At 31.7% G+C, this 15,287-nt stretch overlaps 1 long non-coding RNA gene across 1 annotated transcript; it reads right to left on the bottom strand.

The window, feature by feature from the left end:
- Nucleotides 1-11,177: 11,177 nt before the first annotated feature.
- LOC134527560 (uncharacterized) lies at nt 11,178-12,369 on the bottom strand. The gene is made up of 3 exons (XR_010074215.1): nt 12,239-12,369; nt 11,928-12,142; nt 11,178-11,495 (listed from the first exon to the last, which is right to left on the bottom strand). It is a non-coding gene; the product is annotated as an uncharacterized LOC134527560 (long non-coding RNA).
- Nucleotides 12,370-15,287: the final 2,918 nt, after the last annotated feature.

The following is a 15,287-nucleotide window of genomic DNA, read 5'->3' as shown; positions in this document are numbered from 1 at the left end:
AAAACGTGAGTAGTTTTCATTTGGTACATTTGCTTCATTTGCTTCATTTCTATAATACGGCTGTGATTTTTCATATGAAGTCAGCTTCGACTCGTCCACTGCAATTAAAGATACTTCAAATCCTCCATATGTCTACTTTGCAAAAACAAATTGCAATTGCAACAATTCCCAGTCCCACGTGCTAGGTCGTCTACAAAACAGAGTACACAACAACAATATAGACGACAATCGTTTATCGCAAACTGAAGTCAGTCGAGGCTTTGCATTCTTCATTTGTTCAGTATCTCACTTAATACCATAGCACAACCACCGAAGCTTGTAATTGGGCGAGCGCCCGCGCACAGCAATTGTAAGAAAAGTTGAACTCTTGTCGACTTGTCTTGCAACTATAGCTGTGCTTACAACTGTGTTTATCGCAAAACACAATTGTAACCAGTAACATTCAATTACATGTGTTAGAATGTTGTGTATATCACTGCGTTGTGATCACTGTGATGTGTTAAGCTATTTCTTATAAGTAATTTCGAACAAGGCCTTGCGGATGTTCATCTGGCACTCAAAACAAGTAAATAGAAATAAAATAATAAAATTAGCTAACTGATAGGCTTTTGATGAGCATTCCAAAAGTTTTGTGTATAAACTGAAATTGTCGAGTGAAAATATGCTTTGTGAGAGGAGTGAAATTAGTTCCCACGACGAAGGACAATAAATAAATATTATTGCCGGAGGTGTACAGGCTGTTACTAAGACACCCTGGTACGGCATTAATGAAAATATCAATTGAAAATGTAAAATATAATGGCACCTTTGCCGTTCAGTTAATGCAAGTGAGGTTGGTAAGGTTAATGGGAGTCGCCTTAATCTTAGCTGTGAGTGTCGCACCATTTAAAACAAACATGTATCCTGAATCTCAATTATATTGTTTGTTCTTACCAGGCTAGTAGTGGTATAATGTGGCGTGAAAATTACTATGCAGAATATACTCAGTGAGCAGACCAGAATAAGGCATATCAGAACAAAAATCTATCAAGCAAATCAGGTCACACTTAAATACAATCAAAGATCTTATTAAAATAAGTTACTTTATACTTATTATTCCGTTTTAAATACGTAGTATGAAATTAAAAAATCTCCTAGCTTTATAAATATTTTCATAATTTATCTTTTTTTATTTTTGGTCATTTAAAAGTTTCTAATTGAAAAGTTCATTTTTGCACTGTTATCTAGTTTTGAGATATGTTTAAACTTCAAGTCTGTAGCTCATCGGGAAGTATGTTTAAAATTGATTGCAAAAGTCCGTCTAAATAGACAAACGGACAGACTAGGAAGCTATATTTAATAAACACGTATGAATAAGAAGGGTTATTTATGCTCACCGCTTAAATAAACTTTGCTAGGCTATTATTTTGACCTTTAGTTGGTGCCACAATAAAATTCTTTTGAAATTTCAAGTTACTTAATTTTCGTAAAGATAATTTGTGTACCTAAATTTATTTATATTAGTTTTTATATGGTTCTTAATCAAGCAATATAGACAAATTTGAGAACCAAACTTTAAATGTTAATTATAACAAACAAAAATGGCTGTGTTTAATCTATGAGAGTTCCTATTGCTTATTGTCTATCAGTCATAAGTGATAGATACTGTATGTTATATACATAATTACTGGACGAATAAGGGGTAATTTGTTTACGTACGGCGGACCAGAGGTTAAAAACATGTAGGGGTGGGTATACAGAATGAGCATTTCTAGTGATATGAATAAATTGAATTCTGGAAAAAAATAAGAATCATTTGAATTCTGCATAAAAATATAGATTATGTTGGTTCCAGAATAAATATATGTACCTTAGTATTAGACAATACGGACAAACACTCACTATACAAGTTATCAATCCATATATACTACTAACTGCGCCCCGCATTTTCAACCGTGGTGTAACAGTTAAATTTAATTAATAAAACCGGCAAAGTAATGTTATTCCTTTAGCCATGGAGAAACGGATATAAGCAATAGTATCATATTTGAATTAAGTTGGCGTGGGGTGGTTATTATTTTAATTGTTATACTAGTCCTCTAAAAAATATGCAAAATATTGTGTATACTGAACAACTATAAAAATACGTGCAGCTCTCAATACACGCCAATGTTGAGTGTTGGGGGCTTATGTGATATATAAATTAAAAATACAATCATGTGTTTCTTATTATACCTATTTGCGTAAATTATGATTAAAATGACCTTAGAACTATTTTAATTCTTCTACAATTTCTTCATTGGGTAATTGAATTCATTCACATCATCGGGTAATTGAAATCATGCACAAGTGTTGTGTAAAAATTATTGTAATAGCAAATAATTTGGCAGTGTACAACCTAAGAAAATTGTCAAATTTGTGAATCTATAGTTCGAGAAACAGAAGTTCAACCACTACGTTATATATATTACACAAAATACCAATATACACATGCACAAGTATTGCGATAGCAGCAATTACCTTGTATGGCAATGATATCCATATCATCTGGATTACCAGATGACAATGCACTGATATCGTTATTGATGTCCTCGTCTGTTGTCTCTTCTGCCCAACTTGTGTGAACCCGGTGGCGCATGGAAGATAGAAATTCTAAAACATTTATTCTTCCAGCTAATAGTTGTTCCTGTCTTGAAATTATGTGCCTGTCTTGCAACACCCATATTCGTTTCCGAACCCTGGTGATGTTATTACCATTTTCCAATCTTATGAAATTTCTTGTTGCAGTTTCGCTCACAGCTCGAAGAGCGTCTAAAAAAAAAAAATACAATGGCCTTAAATCAGAGTTTGTATAGTTAATTTCAGCTATGGTTTTATAATAGAGATGTAAAGTGTAGACGGTTTAACTAGGTTATTTTGTATTTAATAAATTATATTTGAAATAATTTCTCAAGTTATGTGTGCCAGCATTAACTCTTTTTACTAAGTTTAATTTCATATATTATGACACAAAAGACTAGAACATACGTGTTACAAATACTCCTACCAGTGAAGAGCCAGACATTTGGGTGAGCACGGCCGATCTGCTGAAATAGGTTTCTGTGGTAAGATTTCTGTACATTGTTTGTACTCCGAGGCTGTCCGTATACACAAAAGGATGCTGGAGAAACGTTCCTCATCCACTGCTCTGAAAAATAACTGTGGGGGAAAAAAACAATACGTGAGGGCATTATGTTTGTAATATAAAGAACTAACAAGAAATTTATTGTCACCTTAGTTTAAACCAAAACAAATCAATAATTGGCATGCATGTTCTGCAAAACACGGGTATCTCTTTTTGTTTCCTTTGACAGTACAGACCAACATCTTTAGCCAAAATGTGTATCCACTTCAATTAAAATACGTGTACTAACTAAGTCATTGTTAAAACATGTCAAAATGTTAATTTCATGGACCTTGTTACAAGTTTAATTTGAATGATGCACAATGACTGACATAATAACACTATTTGATATACTTTCACAAAGCGCCAGTGTAATAGTAAAGTTTAGATACACTGTTAAAAATTTTCACCGTAAATTTACAGAAAGTGCCGGTTACAAATTATCCAGGGATCTTCGTTAATTTACGGTAACTTCATTACGGAAGCAAAAATTATTTCCGTAAATTTCACAATTAATACCGTAAATGTACTGGTACTTCAATACAGATTCTTCGTAAATTTCACGACCAATTTCGTAAATATAATAGTCCTTCGTAATTCTCAAACACGTATTCTTCGTAAATTTCAGGACCAATTTCGTAAATATACTAGTCCTTCGTAATTCTCAAATACGGATTCTTTGTAAATTTCAAAACCATTGCAGTAAATATACAAGAACTTCGTAAAATTTTAATACAGTTCATAAAAGTTACAAAAGTTTTTGTAAAAATTACTGTAACTTTGTAACAGAAATATATGGTTTTACCATTATCTTTACAGCACTCGATGCAGAATTGACAAAGATTCAGTTCTTTTCTTCTGCATGGTGCATGTCAATTTATAAAATTCTCTGATTAATTTATAAACAGTGCTTGTATATTTACAGTAAAGTCAAGCTATTTTATAATGCAATTACAAACATAGCACTCTTTTAATGTTTTGTGCTTGTAATAATTATATAGCTTACTTTTGAAGCCACTACATAACTCCCAAGGCTCCACATGTTTTACTTGGTGGACATATTACAATTGACACCAAATAAATCACTTTATACCATTTTAATTATTAACCTAATTAATCATGTTCAACGTATGTTCTTGGTTATGTGTGGAAAAAGTTCATAAATCCAGTTACATAAAATCTGTTATTTTGTTGCACGTACAAAAAGTCATAAAGAGCCATTCAGAATATGCTAAGCCCTGACTTCTTCCCAATCAAAAAAAGGAATTTTTTTAAAGGCAAAAGTATTAAAAAGTAACACAATGTGGTTTTTTTTTTGGATGCTTTTTAATGAGAAGTTACTCTATAGCATTTTATTCTAGTATATGGGCTACCCATGTTTCAAACTGTAACCAAATAGGTTAAGTATAAAAGACACAATTGAAAAGCAGATCAACTTTAAAATTTTAACTTTTATATTTTTGTAGGAAGTAGGACCAGTGTTTATACTTCAATGAAAAAATATGTTAACTAGTGAAGTAATAGAAAGTATTGATTTTGTACTTAAGTCACCTAGTTTTATCCATGTACTATTCTTAAATAATTTAGATTCCTTACTAATGCATGAAGCTTCAGTTAATCTTTATAAATTAGATCTTGCAAATCAATGAAAAGTGTAAATGCACACTAATAGAGCTTGAAATGATATGTAAATCCCAAAGTATTGTGCTTAGAATTCTCCTATACAATAACTCAATAAGTTTTGCATAGTCTATTCTACAAAAATGAAAATAAACCAGCTAGACCTTTATAAATATTTATTTCAAAAACAAAAAATATTCATATTAAAATTCTTTAGTCAAAATAATAATAATAAAAACTCTCAAAACACCATACAAATCTGCATTTACATTTCATCCAATAGCTTTGAAAATTCAACCATTTTTGAAATTGTATCTAATACTTTCTTCGATGTTCCATCTCTGGGGTTTCCTTGAAGTTTTTTTTTTGATCCTCCAGCAGGATTTATCTTCATCATGGACCTGAAAAATAATAAAGCATGATTCATAACTATCAGTGGAAGATTGTATTAACTGATTCTAATCGCTTTAAAATTATTTATCAAAATAAAATAAGGGTTGAACAGAAAAGTTTTTGTAAAAGAAAACTTGCTATTAATGATACAGAAAGATTAAAAGATGTGTTTTTATATTTGGCAGAGCAAGTACACCTGTTTATTCACCACATTGGTTTGTGATTAAAGATGTCATACGTATTTATTTACTAGATAGAATGTCATATTATGTACTATGATTTTACATAAAAAAAAAAAAGTTTCTTTACACGATGTGTCTGTATTTGACCAATAAATATCAGCTGCAGGTTTATCAAGACCAAATAACCTTTGTACGAAATTATGTTCTAACTTGCTTCAAGGCTTGTATGTCATTGAAGTTAAGATGAAACACTGGAAATGAGTTCTACAACAACCATGAATTTTGTCACTGGTGCAAATTATTTCCTGAAATAATTAGGGGTAGCAACAAATCAAAAAGGTATGTGGAAAATAAAGCCCAAGTTTTCAGTCACATTTAGTCTCATCCTCTATATGTTAGATTTCTGTCAATAAACATATATTTTAGTCAAATTAGCTTGCTGACTACATATTCCTAAGTAAAGATTGCAAATAACAACCCACTCCACAATAAGTTTTGCTAATGAATGAAGTAAGACAAATAACACCTGTAATACAGTATGTTTCAGACTAAATGCTCACTGATTTCAAAGAAAATCACATGCTATCGTGCATAATGCTCAAGCTTTATTTGATAATGTTACAGTTACAAGAACATTTATATCTTTCTTTCAAAATTTAATTTTTTTGGATACATTCATTTAGTTTGCCATTTATTTGTGTATATGAGAAGAAAGCTTAAAATCATTTCATTGCTCTTGCAGGATGAGTTAGATGAAACAAAAAATATTCAAACTATTTTAAGAGATAAATAAATTCAAAATGGGGAAAAAAAAATGTTAAAATAACTTTTTTGAAGGAAAATAAGAATTTAAAATTTTGAAAATCAAAACTGTTACAATTACGATGTTTTTGCAATGATTATGGACAAGATTACGTATATGGTAAATTTAAATGAAACCGAAAAGCATATCAATTTACCATAAAACATCAAACATGAAATTCCATTAATCACCAGAATTCATTTATAAATCAATCAATATTTTAGCAAAACTCCACTGAATCACAAAAATTTAAATATATTCATTCAATTAATGTCATTTTATCAGCGTTAAGTTTGTAGTAAAATATATCATCTAATACATCACAAAAAATTTAATTTTACTTTATTTTTTATCTCTTATTTGTACCGTATTGGTCTGAAAATAGGCAGACTTTTTTTTATTTTTTGCCAGTTTTGTCAACCTTGAAATCTAGAGTCGGCCTATAATGGGGCACTAGCCAAAATAGTATAATTAAACACATACATTTCAAGGAGAATCACTTATGGCATAAAAATGTTATTAGATATACAATTCATTGACCTAAAATTACGCTGTACTTACGTGGAATTAGTAATTTCCAACTTAGAAATTTAGTAAACACACTTAACCCCAACAACGTATCATATTTTAAGTACACAGATGTGGTCACTTGTAGCACATAGCTTTTAAAAGCTCGGTCTGGTTATTTTTAAACTGTATTTAACGGGCTGCGGTAATTTTATTTGCTTGTAAAATGTGGTATTTACAGTAAACAATTAGTAAAACAGCAAATTTGCCGTAAGTTTATTTACCGTAGTATGCTTTATTTACTCTTCTACCACAGGAAAAACGAAATAATGGAACCAGTGTTGGCATCTTGTAGTTGCGACATGACTAAACAAATACCGGTACATACTAACAGTAACAAGAACAATAAAACCTATTTGCAATATTGGCTGTTTTATGGTTGATTCATACACGTTCTACATGAAACTATTTTGGGTTTTTTTACGTCAAAATTAAACGTACCGGTAAATGTTTTTACGTCACAATTTCTATGAACTTAGAAAATTAGCCATTGCTGTATAAAATGTTGGCACCACTACAAAAGAATGTGAAAATAAACGGAAACACAGCTTATATATTTTTGTAAGTAAGAATAACACATTTTGTCAGTTCAATAAATACTAACTTAGTTGAAGTGTTACTGTGGTAATATGCTGCTAATAATCATTTTAGTTAGTTAAAATTTATTTTTCCCTGATTTTGAGTGTGCTGTAGAAGGGGTTGGCCTGTTTTCGAGGTTGGCCTATTTTCGGACCAATACGGTAACTCCATTTTTAAACTCCTGATGTTTGTACATTTCCAAAACACACAATTCCTTGCAAATTTATTTATATTCATAATAATTCTCTTTAAGGCTTACTGATTTACTAATTATTGTAATGTAAAGTGCATCATATATTAGTCAAAAAGGTTTAATAAATGTCTTAAGAATGTATTATTTATGTATTAATTAATTGTTGAAAAACATACCACTTAATGAATCAAATTAACTAACAATATAAAACAATGACATCAAAATATCCTGTTTCAAAATCTAAATTGTCTTAAAAATAAAACCATAAAATTGTCCCTTGCAATGATATATAATTCAAGATATTAAATTCAATAAAAATTTACTGTAGTTTTAGGCAAAGTTGTTCAGAAATAATCAATGCCACAAATGAAATGTAACAGTTAATATGAATTCATTGAAATACCTGTAATACTTTCTTACCATCAAATTGAATTCAAAGAACTATAATACCATTAATACTATTATATTAAAACATGAATTGGAAACCATAAATAATTTTCACCTGACTTTCCTAGTGCTGAGTAACATCATTTCTTAAATTTTAAGTGGCAATATTTCACATAAACATATAACTCCTGAATATAATCTTAATACGAATTTATAATGTACCTCTGAACAAATTGCAATGTTTTTGCCGCTGCTGAAGGATACTGAATATTAAAAAATAAAAAATGCAGAAAATAATACAGCCATAGCACTTATAATATCTGTTGTTTTCAGGAACATTTTCTGGTCCACAAACAAGAAAAACTTCAGAGACAGGTAGGGAGATGGCCCTGGAAAACAACGATACCATTTAACTCATTAGAAGCCACAAAACTTACAAAAGAAACCACAAATTCACATTCATTGCTACAGACTACAGAAAGAGAGTGCCATTTTAGGCAAAATAGTTATTGCATGTTTTCCACCAATCCTTGTAAAAGTTTTAAATCTTAATTTAAAAAAATAATGTTTTGCAACTTATTTCAGATATTAATTTATGCAATCTTAAAGGCATTCTTTCCTTTGTTTCCTGAGAAAACAAGAACAAAATAATTTAAATATATTTAGGAGCAAAAATTCAAAAGGCTAGCAACTTGGCTAAGATGGGAAACTACAATAATATCATTAAAGTCAAACTACTAGGTACCACTTCTCACAACCCTTGCCACATGAGTACATTTTCTCAGTTATGATCTTAGCCACCATGAATTCAATCACAGAGAAACACAATAGCATGACATACAGGATAATAAGTTTGTCATCCGGAACACAAAAGAATTATATTGCTACTCAGACACAGTAAAACTTATTTAACCATTGCCAATTGCAAGATAAAATCAGATATTCCAACAATCAATCAGAGGCAACACAGAAATTATTACTATGAAATTCCATCCCTAAGGGAGTGAAAAAGGGGTAAATTCAGATTCATAAAAGAAAATCATAGGATGCAAGTCATAGACATACAAAGAATGACACACGTAATCATAAATATTCTCAATGTTCATTAAGTAAGTTTGGCAACTTCATATCTTTCTCCTTGGCGAGAACAATCCGTTTATCGAAGCTCATTGCGAACATCGAAGAAACGGTGCTGACAAAACTTCAGTTTAAAAATAAGTCAATAGATGGTGTTGTACCCTTTGTCCAGCCCGGGCAATGCCGGGTACAGAGCTAATAAATTAATATTTTATGACAACTATACTGGCATCATTGGAATTTAATTGCTTAACTTTAAAAATGCAATGTAAGTCGGAAATTTTGTGAGTAGTTGGTAACAAATTGAATGAACTAATTTGATTATAATAGTTATTTACCTAATTTGATTGATCATGCTTTATCATCAACTTCTTGAATTACTGATCCTGGTACATACTACAATCAATGGTTGGCCCCACTTTTTAACTTTGTTTCACACAATATTTATAATCATTTTCCACAAACAAATACAATTTCTATATTATAATTAGCTGCAATATCAAGCGTTACCCTGAACAGAGGGTGATATATTGTCAATTAGTTACCTACATGAAAATGGATAGCGCTATATGACAAGTGTGGTGGACATTTAGTAATGACACACTATTACTGTTTTTATGTCTTATGATCTATCATTTTATATTATAAAAATGAATTTACCCATGGCGATGGTTAAAAATGTCTAGTGGATATGCTACAGTGCTGTCTAGTGAAGAGTAACTAAAATGGATAGCATAAAAATCTCCATGAAGAAACACTTTGATATGCCAACTTTCATGATGGTAAGTCAAACAATGTCTGAGTTTGTCCGCCTCATATATACCAACATATATTTTTAACTATGTAAAGTTTAGTGTAACTAGTAGTTAAGAATTATACATTAAATACTTCACCATCTTCATAGAAGCCAACAACAATTAAACAACATTGAAATATTAAGATTGAAACAAAAATAATAAATGTCTGAGTGCATAGTAACTGTAAATTTGGCTGTGCATATTTTTAGATAAATAAGACCACACAACACCAAATTCTGTTTTGTTAACACCATAATTTTTCTTAAAAGATCACCATGAAATCTTGATGCAGGATGCTATTTTGGGACATGCCCCTTTGCTGGTCATAAGAAACTTTAAATAGACAAAGACATTCATTTACCAAAATGATGAACATGCAAACACAGAAAACTAGCTAAATTCAGCCCATGTAAAAAAAAAAATCACAGAATTCCACTGAATTTTCTGTCCAATATTTTTAATTCTTGGTACTACCTGCTTTTTTTTATCTGTGTTTGCATGTTCATATTTTTGTATTTTTTTTCTCAGTTATTTTCAGGTTTCTTAAGACTTACAGTGTAAAAGCAATAGTTTATGTTAAAAAAAAAATCAATCTCACCCAATGCCAGAATCATTCAAAGACTGTACCATGAAATCATGTCTTAAGCCATTATTAGTACATGAATAAGTGGTGAGTTGTATATGTACGTACACATACAACTTACCTAGTACACACACAAACACACACACACACACACCTACAAATAAAAAGATACATTGAAATTTTGTCATTACTTTATAAAAAAAAATGTTACTTACCTCCACAGTTTTCACCAAAGTGGTGAAATCTTTTCCAAAGTGAATAGCTGACATGTTGATGATGCCAATATGTATGGCTTTGTAGTCTCCATTAAAACAGCAGCATTAAGAACCTGTTTTTCAATCAAGGCACAGTCCATAGACCTCTTCCCACATGTTGTGAAGTACTTCATTATGTTCAGTGCATTGACCTCAACAACCTTGATAGCAGCTTGCTTGCTATCAACCAAAGTAAGTTGATAAAAGTGGCTAAGAAATACTTCTTCAACTGCCAAAAATGGTCACAATTTCTTGACAGATTCTGCATCTACTTTAGAGTTAATGAGCTCTCTAACAGTACCATACGTTGTATTCATTTTTTCTAAAGCAACAGTTAGGCTCCATGCCTGCGGACCTCTACTGTGCATATCAGAAAGATATAGTCTGTCCTCATCCTGGGATTGTTTGGTGCTTCGTTCTGGGAGCTCTGCAACATTCCACTCTACACAACCATACTTATCAGTATTTTTTATTTTTCTATTTTCTGATGTAGAATCAACAGAAGTTAATGCACTCAATACCATTTTTGTGCCTCTACGCATGTTTTCACACCTATTTTGCAGTGATTTCTGCAGAGATGCGTAACCACTGGCAATGTCGTCCCCATCTAAATCGACTTCTTTAAAATGGTGAGGAAACTTGTGTACAATGTCTTTGCTAATATTATGCCATACTCTTCTTCCCGGATTCTTTTTCCCATAACTCACTGATATTTTTGCACATATTTCATGCACAATCAGTCTTTTTTTGTTAGGTGTTATCTTCTCACAGCTCAATAGCTTTCTGTATAAGCTTAGCTCTTCGTACTTTACAATGGACGTGTCAACTCCAGTGTTTGTTTCAAGAAATTCATTATCTGTATTTTGTTCACTTGATGTACCAGCACCACTTCCAGATTGTACTAATACTGAGTTGGCCCCTATAAAACATATAGTGTTACACTCCACACTAATGATATTAAAAAGTCATGATAAACTTGCAGGTATAATGTGAAAGATATGGTATAGACATTGAAGGAATAAGCTTGTACATTATTTAGAACTTTTTTTAGAGTGAAATTAATGAATAACCCAACAGTACTTAACGTGTGTTCCGATACTGAAACTAAAATCTACGAAGTCAGCTGCAAAAAACTATAAACACAAACAGCAAAAAAGTGTAAGAAATTTATTTTTATTAATAGCAGATTTTGTATTATTCACAAGCAAAAGAAAACATATTGAAGGTAAGACTTATATTGCTTTGTATGAAAAACAAATTTCTATACAGGTCTATAAAGTCATATACCAATTTGAATATGGTAGCAATGTTCAAATATTTTCAGTTACTAAAATAATTAATAAATATTTACCTGTCTTACTCCATTCTCTTCGCAGCTTTCTTACATATACAAGTTGTAAGCATGGCACAAGATCTTTTTCTTCCAGCAAATCTGGATCAAGATTCTTCTCACTCTCTACTCCATACTGTTCCAGCACATTGAGTAAATCATTCATTTTAGATTCTGTTAGGGTAGGCAGAATACCTAGAATACTAATTTTAATTTTGTCATGATCCATGTTGATTCTGAAATAGATTCACAGACCAAAATTAGTAAAATTAACTTACAAGAATGGTGAAATTATTTCAGTAAAACAAACGTCACTTTCCAATAACACTAACCAATAAAAGCTGCAGTAAGCATCAGCGTTTATTCAAAACATACTGAATGCTTCAAAGAGATGTACGTATGGCCTAGAATACAGTAGGCTGGCAGACAACAGTAGTCTGCAAGTTCAGACAGCTTGAAACATTTAAAATCATCTGAATTCATTCTTTTCATGTTCAGTTCATATACAGCACTGCCAAAATAAAACATTCCTTCATGTGGTGTCACCATCAAGCACGGCAGTTCAGAGTGCTTCACAAATATACTTTTAATTTTACCAAAGTGAATTAAAACAGTAACACATTCTTCACTTGGCAGTGTTACCCACATCCCAGTGCGATACTCTGTTCCATACCAATCACTTGTGATTCCAGTTTTCTTCAAAATGTCTTCTATGTTATCTTTGAACTCTGCATGGTCAATAAGATGAACTTTTCCACAAGAAAATGACCTCTCATATATTCTTTCACTTGTTTGGTAGGCAAAAAGTAATTGATGTTTCAAAGACAGACTCTTGGTGATATTAATAAAGTTCTTACAAGAACGAGCACAACGTTTGAAGTAACTGTGCTTACTTTCAAACCGCATTGTCCAACATCTGATGAGTGGAGCAAACTAGGATAATGAGACAGGAAATGATGATTAGGTCTCAGTGGAACTATTGGAAACATATCTTGCCGTGATTCCAATTACTCGTGGATGAGTGTCCGAACGTATGATATCTGGGACTTAGATATTTTTGGTGCACACAAATATTCACAAATTAATTTCAACTGAAGAATAAGCTGCCATACTTCATCTTCACAATCCTCGATAAGATCAAACATAAATAAGGGAAGCAGTCTTAAAAACCACCAATTCTGAGAAGCTGTTCCTCCTAAACATTTGGAATTGGCAGACATTTTGTTGGTCTTACTAGTTCTATCCTTTCCAAGATATCCAAAACATTCCATTCTTTTGTTCAGCATTTCATATGAAAACCATTTTTTGTTTGATATAATATCTTGCAAAAAAATTGCTATATCATAATCCACCACACCTTCAAATAAATCATGACCCAAACATGGTGGAAGTCCTGGATTGCAGACATGATACTGGCCAATTTCATTAAACACAGAGTTTGTTTTTATTCCTTGAACAGAATTTCCTGTTTCTTCACATCTCTTTACACAATTATCATATTCATTAGTTGTAGGCAAACTACTGACAATGTATGCAGCTCCTCGAAATTCTTTGGAGGTAATTGCACAGTAACGACAAAAATACTCTGCACTAAAACTTGTTTGAAATCCTCCAATTAAATGGGATCCTAAATTGTCTCCCATTATAAGGTTTAAACATACCGTAATGACTTTTCCATTCATTGAAATTCGATCAGTTTCTAGTGATCGTAGGTCGTCTACCAAAGAACATAGTACAGCACTCAACCCAAATGTATTCAAATATTTGCTCTTGCATAGAAGTAACAAATTTATACTCTCAAGCTTACTTCGCAATCCAGGTTGCAAATTTCCAATCATGAAGTAAACTGCAAACATTTTATGTTTACTTTTTGCTGAACCCAAAGGGTTTACAACTTCAAATTCACCCTGGTTATAACAATAAATTCAACACATCCATACCCTTGAAATGTTTATGGAACATTCTACCATCTGTGAAGTCATTTAAAACAATTCCCCCTGAATCAAGTTGCCAAGAGTTTGCAATTTTATTTTGAATTGTTTCATCTTCCAAAAGAATTTGCAGTGTGTTTTTGATGGGAACATAGTGGCAGAACCTATCAATTCCCAGATTATCTTTTCCAATATATACATCAACTGGTGAAACAAATTTGAATTTCTCATATGTGCAGTTGCAAAATTTACAGTATGTGAAGAATCTTCATCATGACAGTGTGTATGATATAAAATATCATTTTTCATGACATTTATTGTTACCTGATTAGCATTTTTCTCACACATGCCTGTCTTCAATAATGTTGTTAATAAATAGTAGGAAATACAATCATGAATTACACTTGATAGGGTTCTTATATCATCTGCTATTGCCTGTACGGTAGTACACGGTACCAGTTATTCAGCCTCCAGCTTCATGTAGAATATTCCTTTAAGCTCTTTTGAAAGATCTGGTTCTAAAATATTACCATTTATACACAAATCAGCATTGCAGTGGTGTCATTTTCATGACATATGTTCTGAGATGGAGAATTTTCATTACCTACGTTTCTCTCTTTAGTGCTTTGCTCGGGTGAATCCCTGTGGTACCTACAGATATGCATTGAAAATGCTCCATTAGTTCTAAATAATTTGTAATTGCAGCTGCAAAATGAACAGTTTACCAACTCTTTCTTTCTTAAATGTTCTTTCAAATGGCGTATTAAACTGTGCAGTAAATCATCTTTTGTCGCAAAGTTTTTGTTGACATTAAAAAACATTTTTGGTTCAAAATTTACCTTCAGTGATGTTTGGGTATTGGGTAGCAAGATTTATACCTTTGGCACAACCATGTTCTCTATAAATATGGTTCTTAATGGAAAAGTAGGTTGAGCATTTGGCAAGACATCTCTCAAAGCAACATTCAAAGATAAACTTGCGATTATTAGATTGTTTCCTCACATGATTGCAATAATCAATTGGAGTTCTGCATACTGCATCACATTTTTGCACGGATTCAATGAAGGTCCTGGATTACTTTCAATTCCAGCAATTACCAGCAGACAAAACAATAATAGGAGGAGATGAAGTTCTAATGCTGGAGTAGTATGATATGTGCTTGGCAACAGATGACATAGCCTGAATGTACCAATTCCATAATCTCCACGTACAGAATCAATGCCCATTCTTAAACAATTTGCATTATTTCAAAGAAATGGAAAGTATTGTGTCCTAGAAAAAAAAATACATTTATACATTATTAGCATTGAATGTACACAAAGATATAAACTTTAAACATCTTTTTACTTATCTCAAACAAAAGCACTGGCAAGTTATATATTTTGTTTTCTAATTGTCCTTTGGGGCAAGCAGATTGTGTTGCCACAAATCAAAAATCATGGATAATGTA

This window comes from Bacillus rossius, chromosome 1, assembly GCF_032445375.1.
Source record: "Bacillus rossius redtenbacheri isolate Brsri chromosome 1, Brsri_v3, whole genome shotgun sequence".
NCBI classification, from domain to species: domain Eukaryota; kingdom Metazoa; phylum Arthropoda; class Insecta; order Phasmatodea; family Bacillidae; genus Bacillus; species Bacillus rossius.
This window is presented reverse-complemented; position numbering and strand designations above follow the sequence as displayed.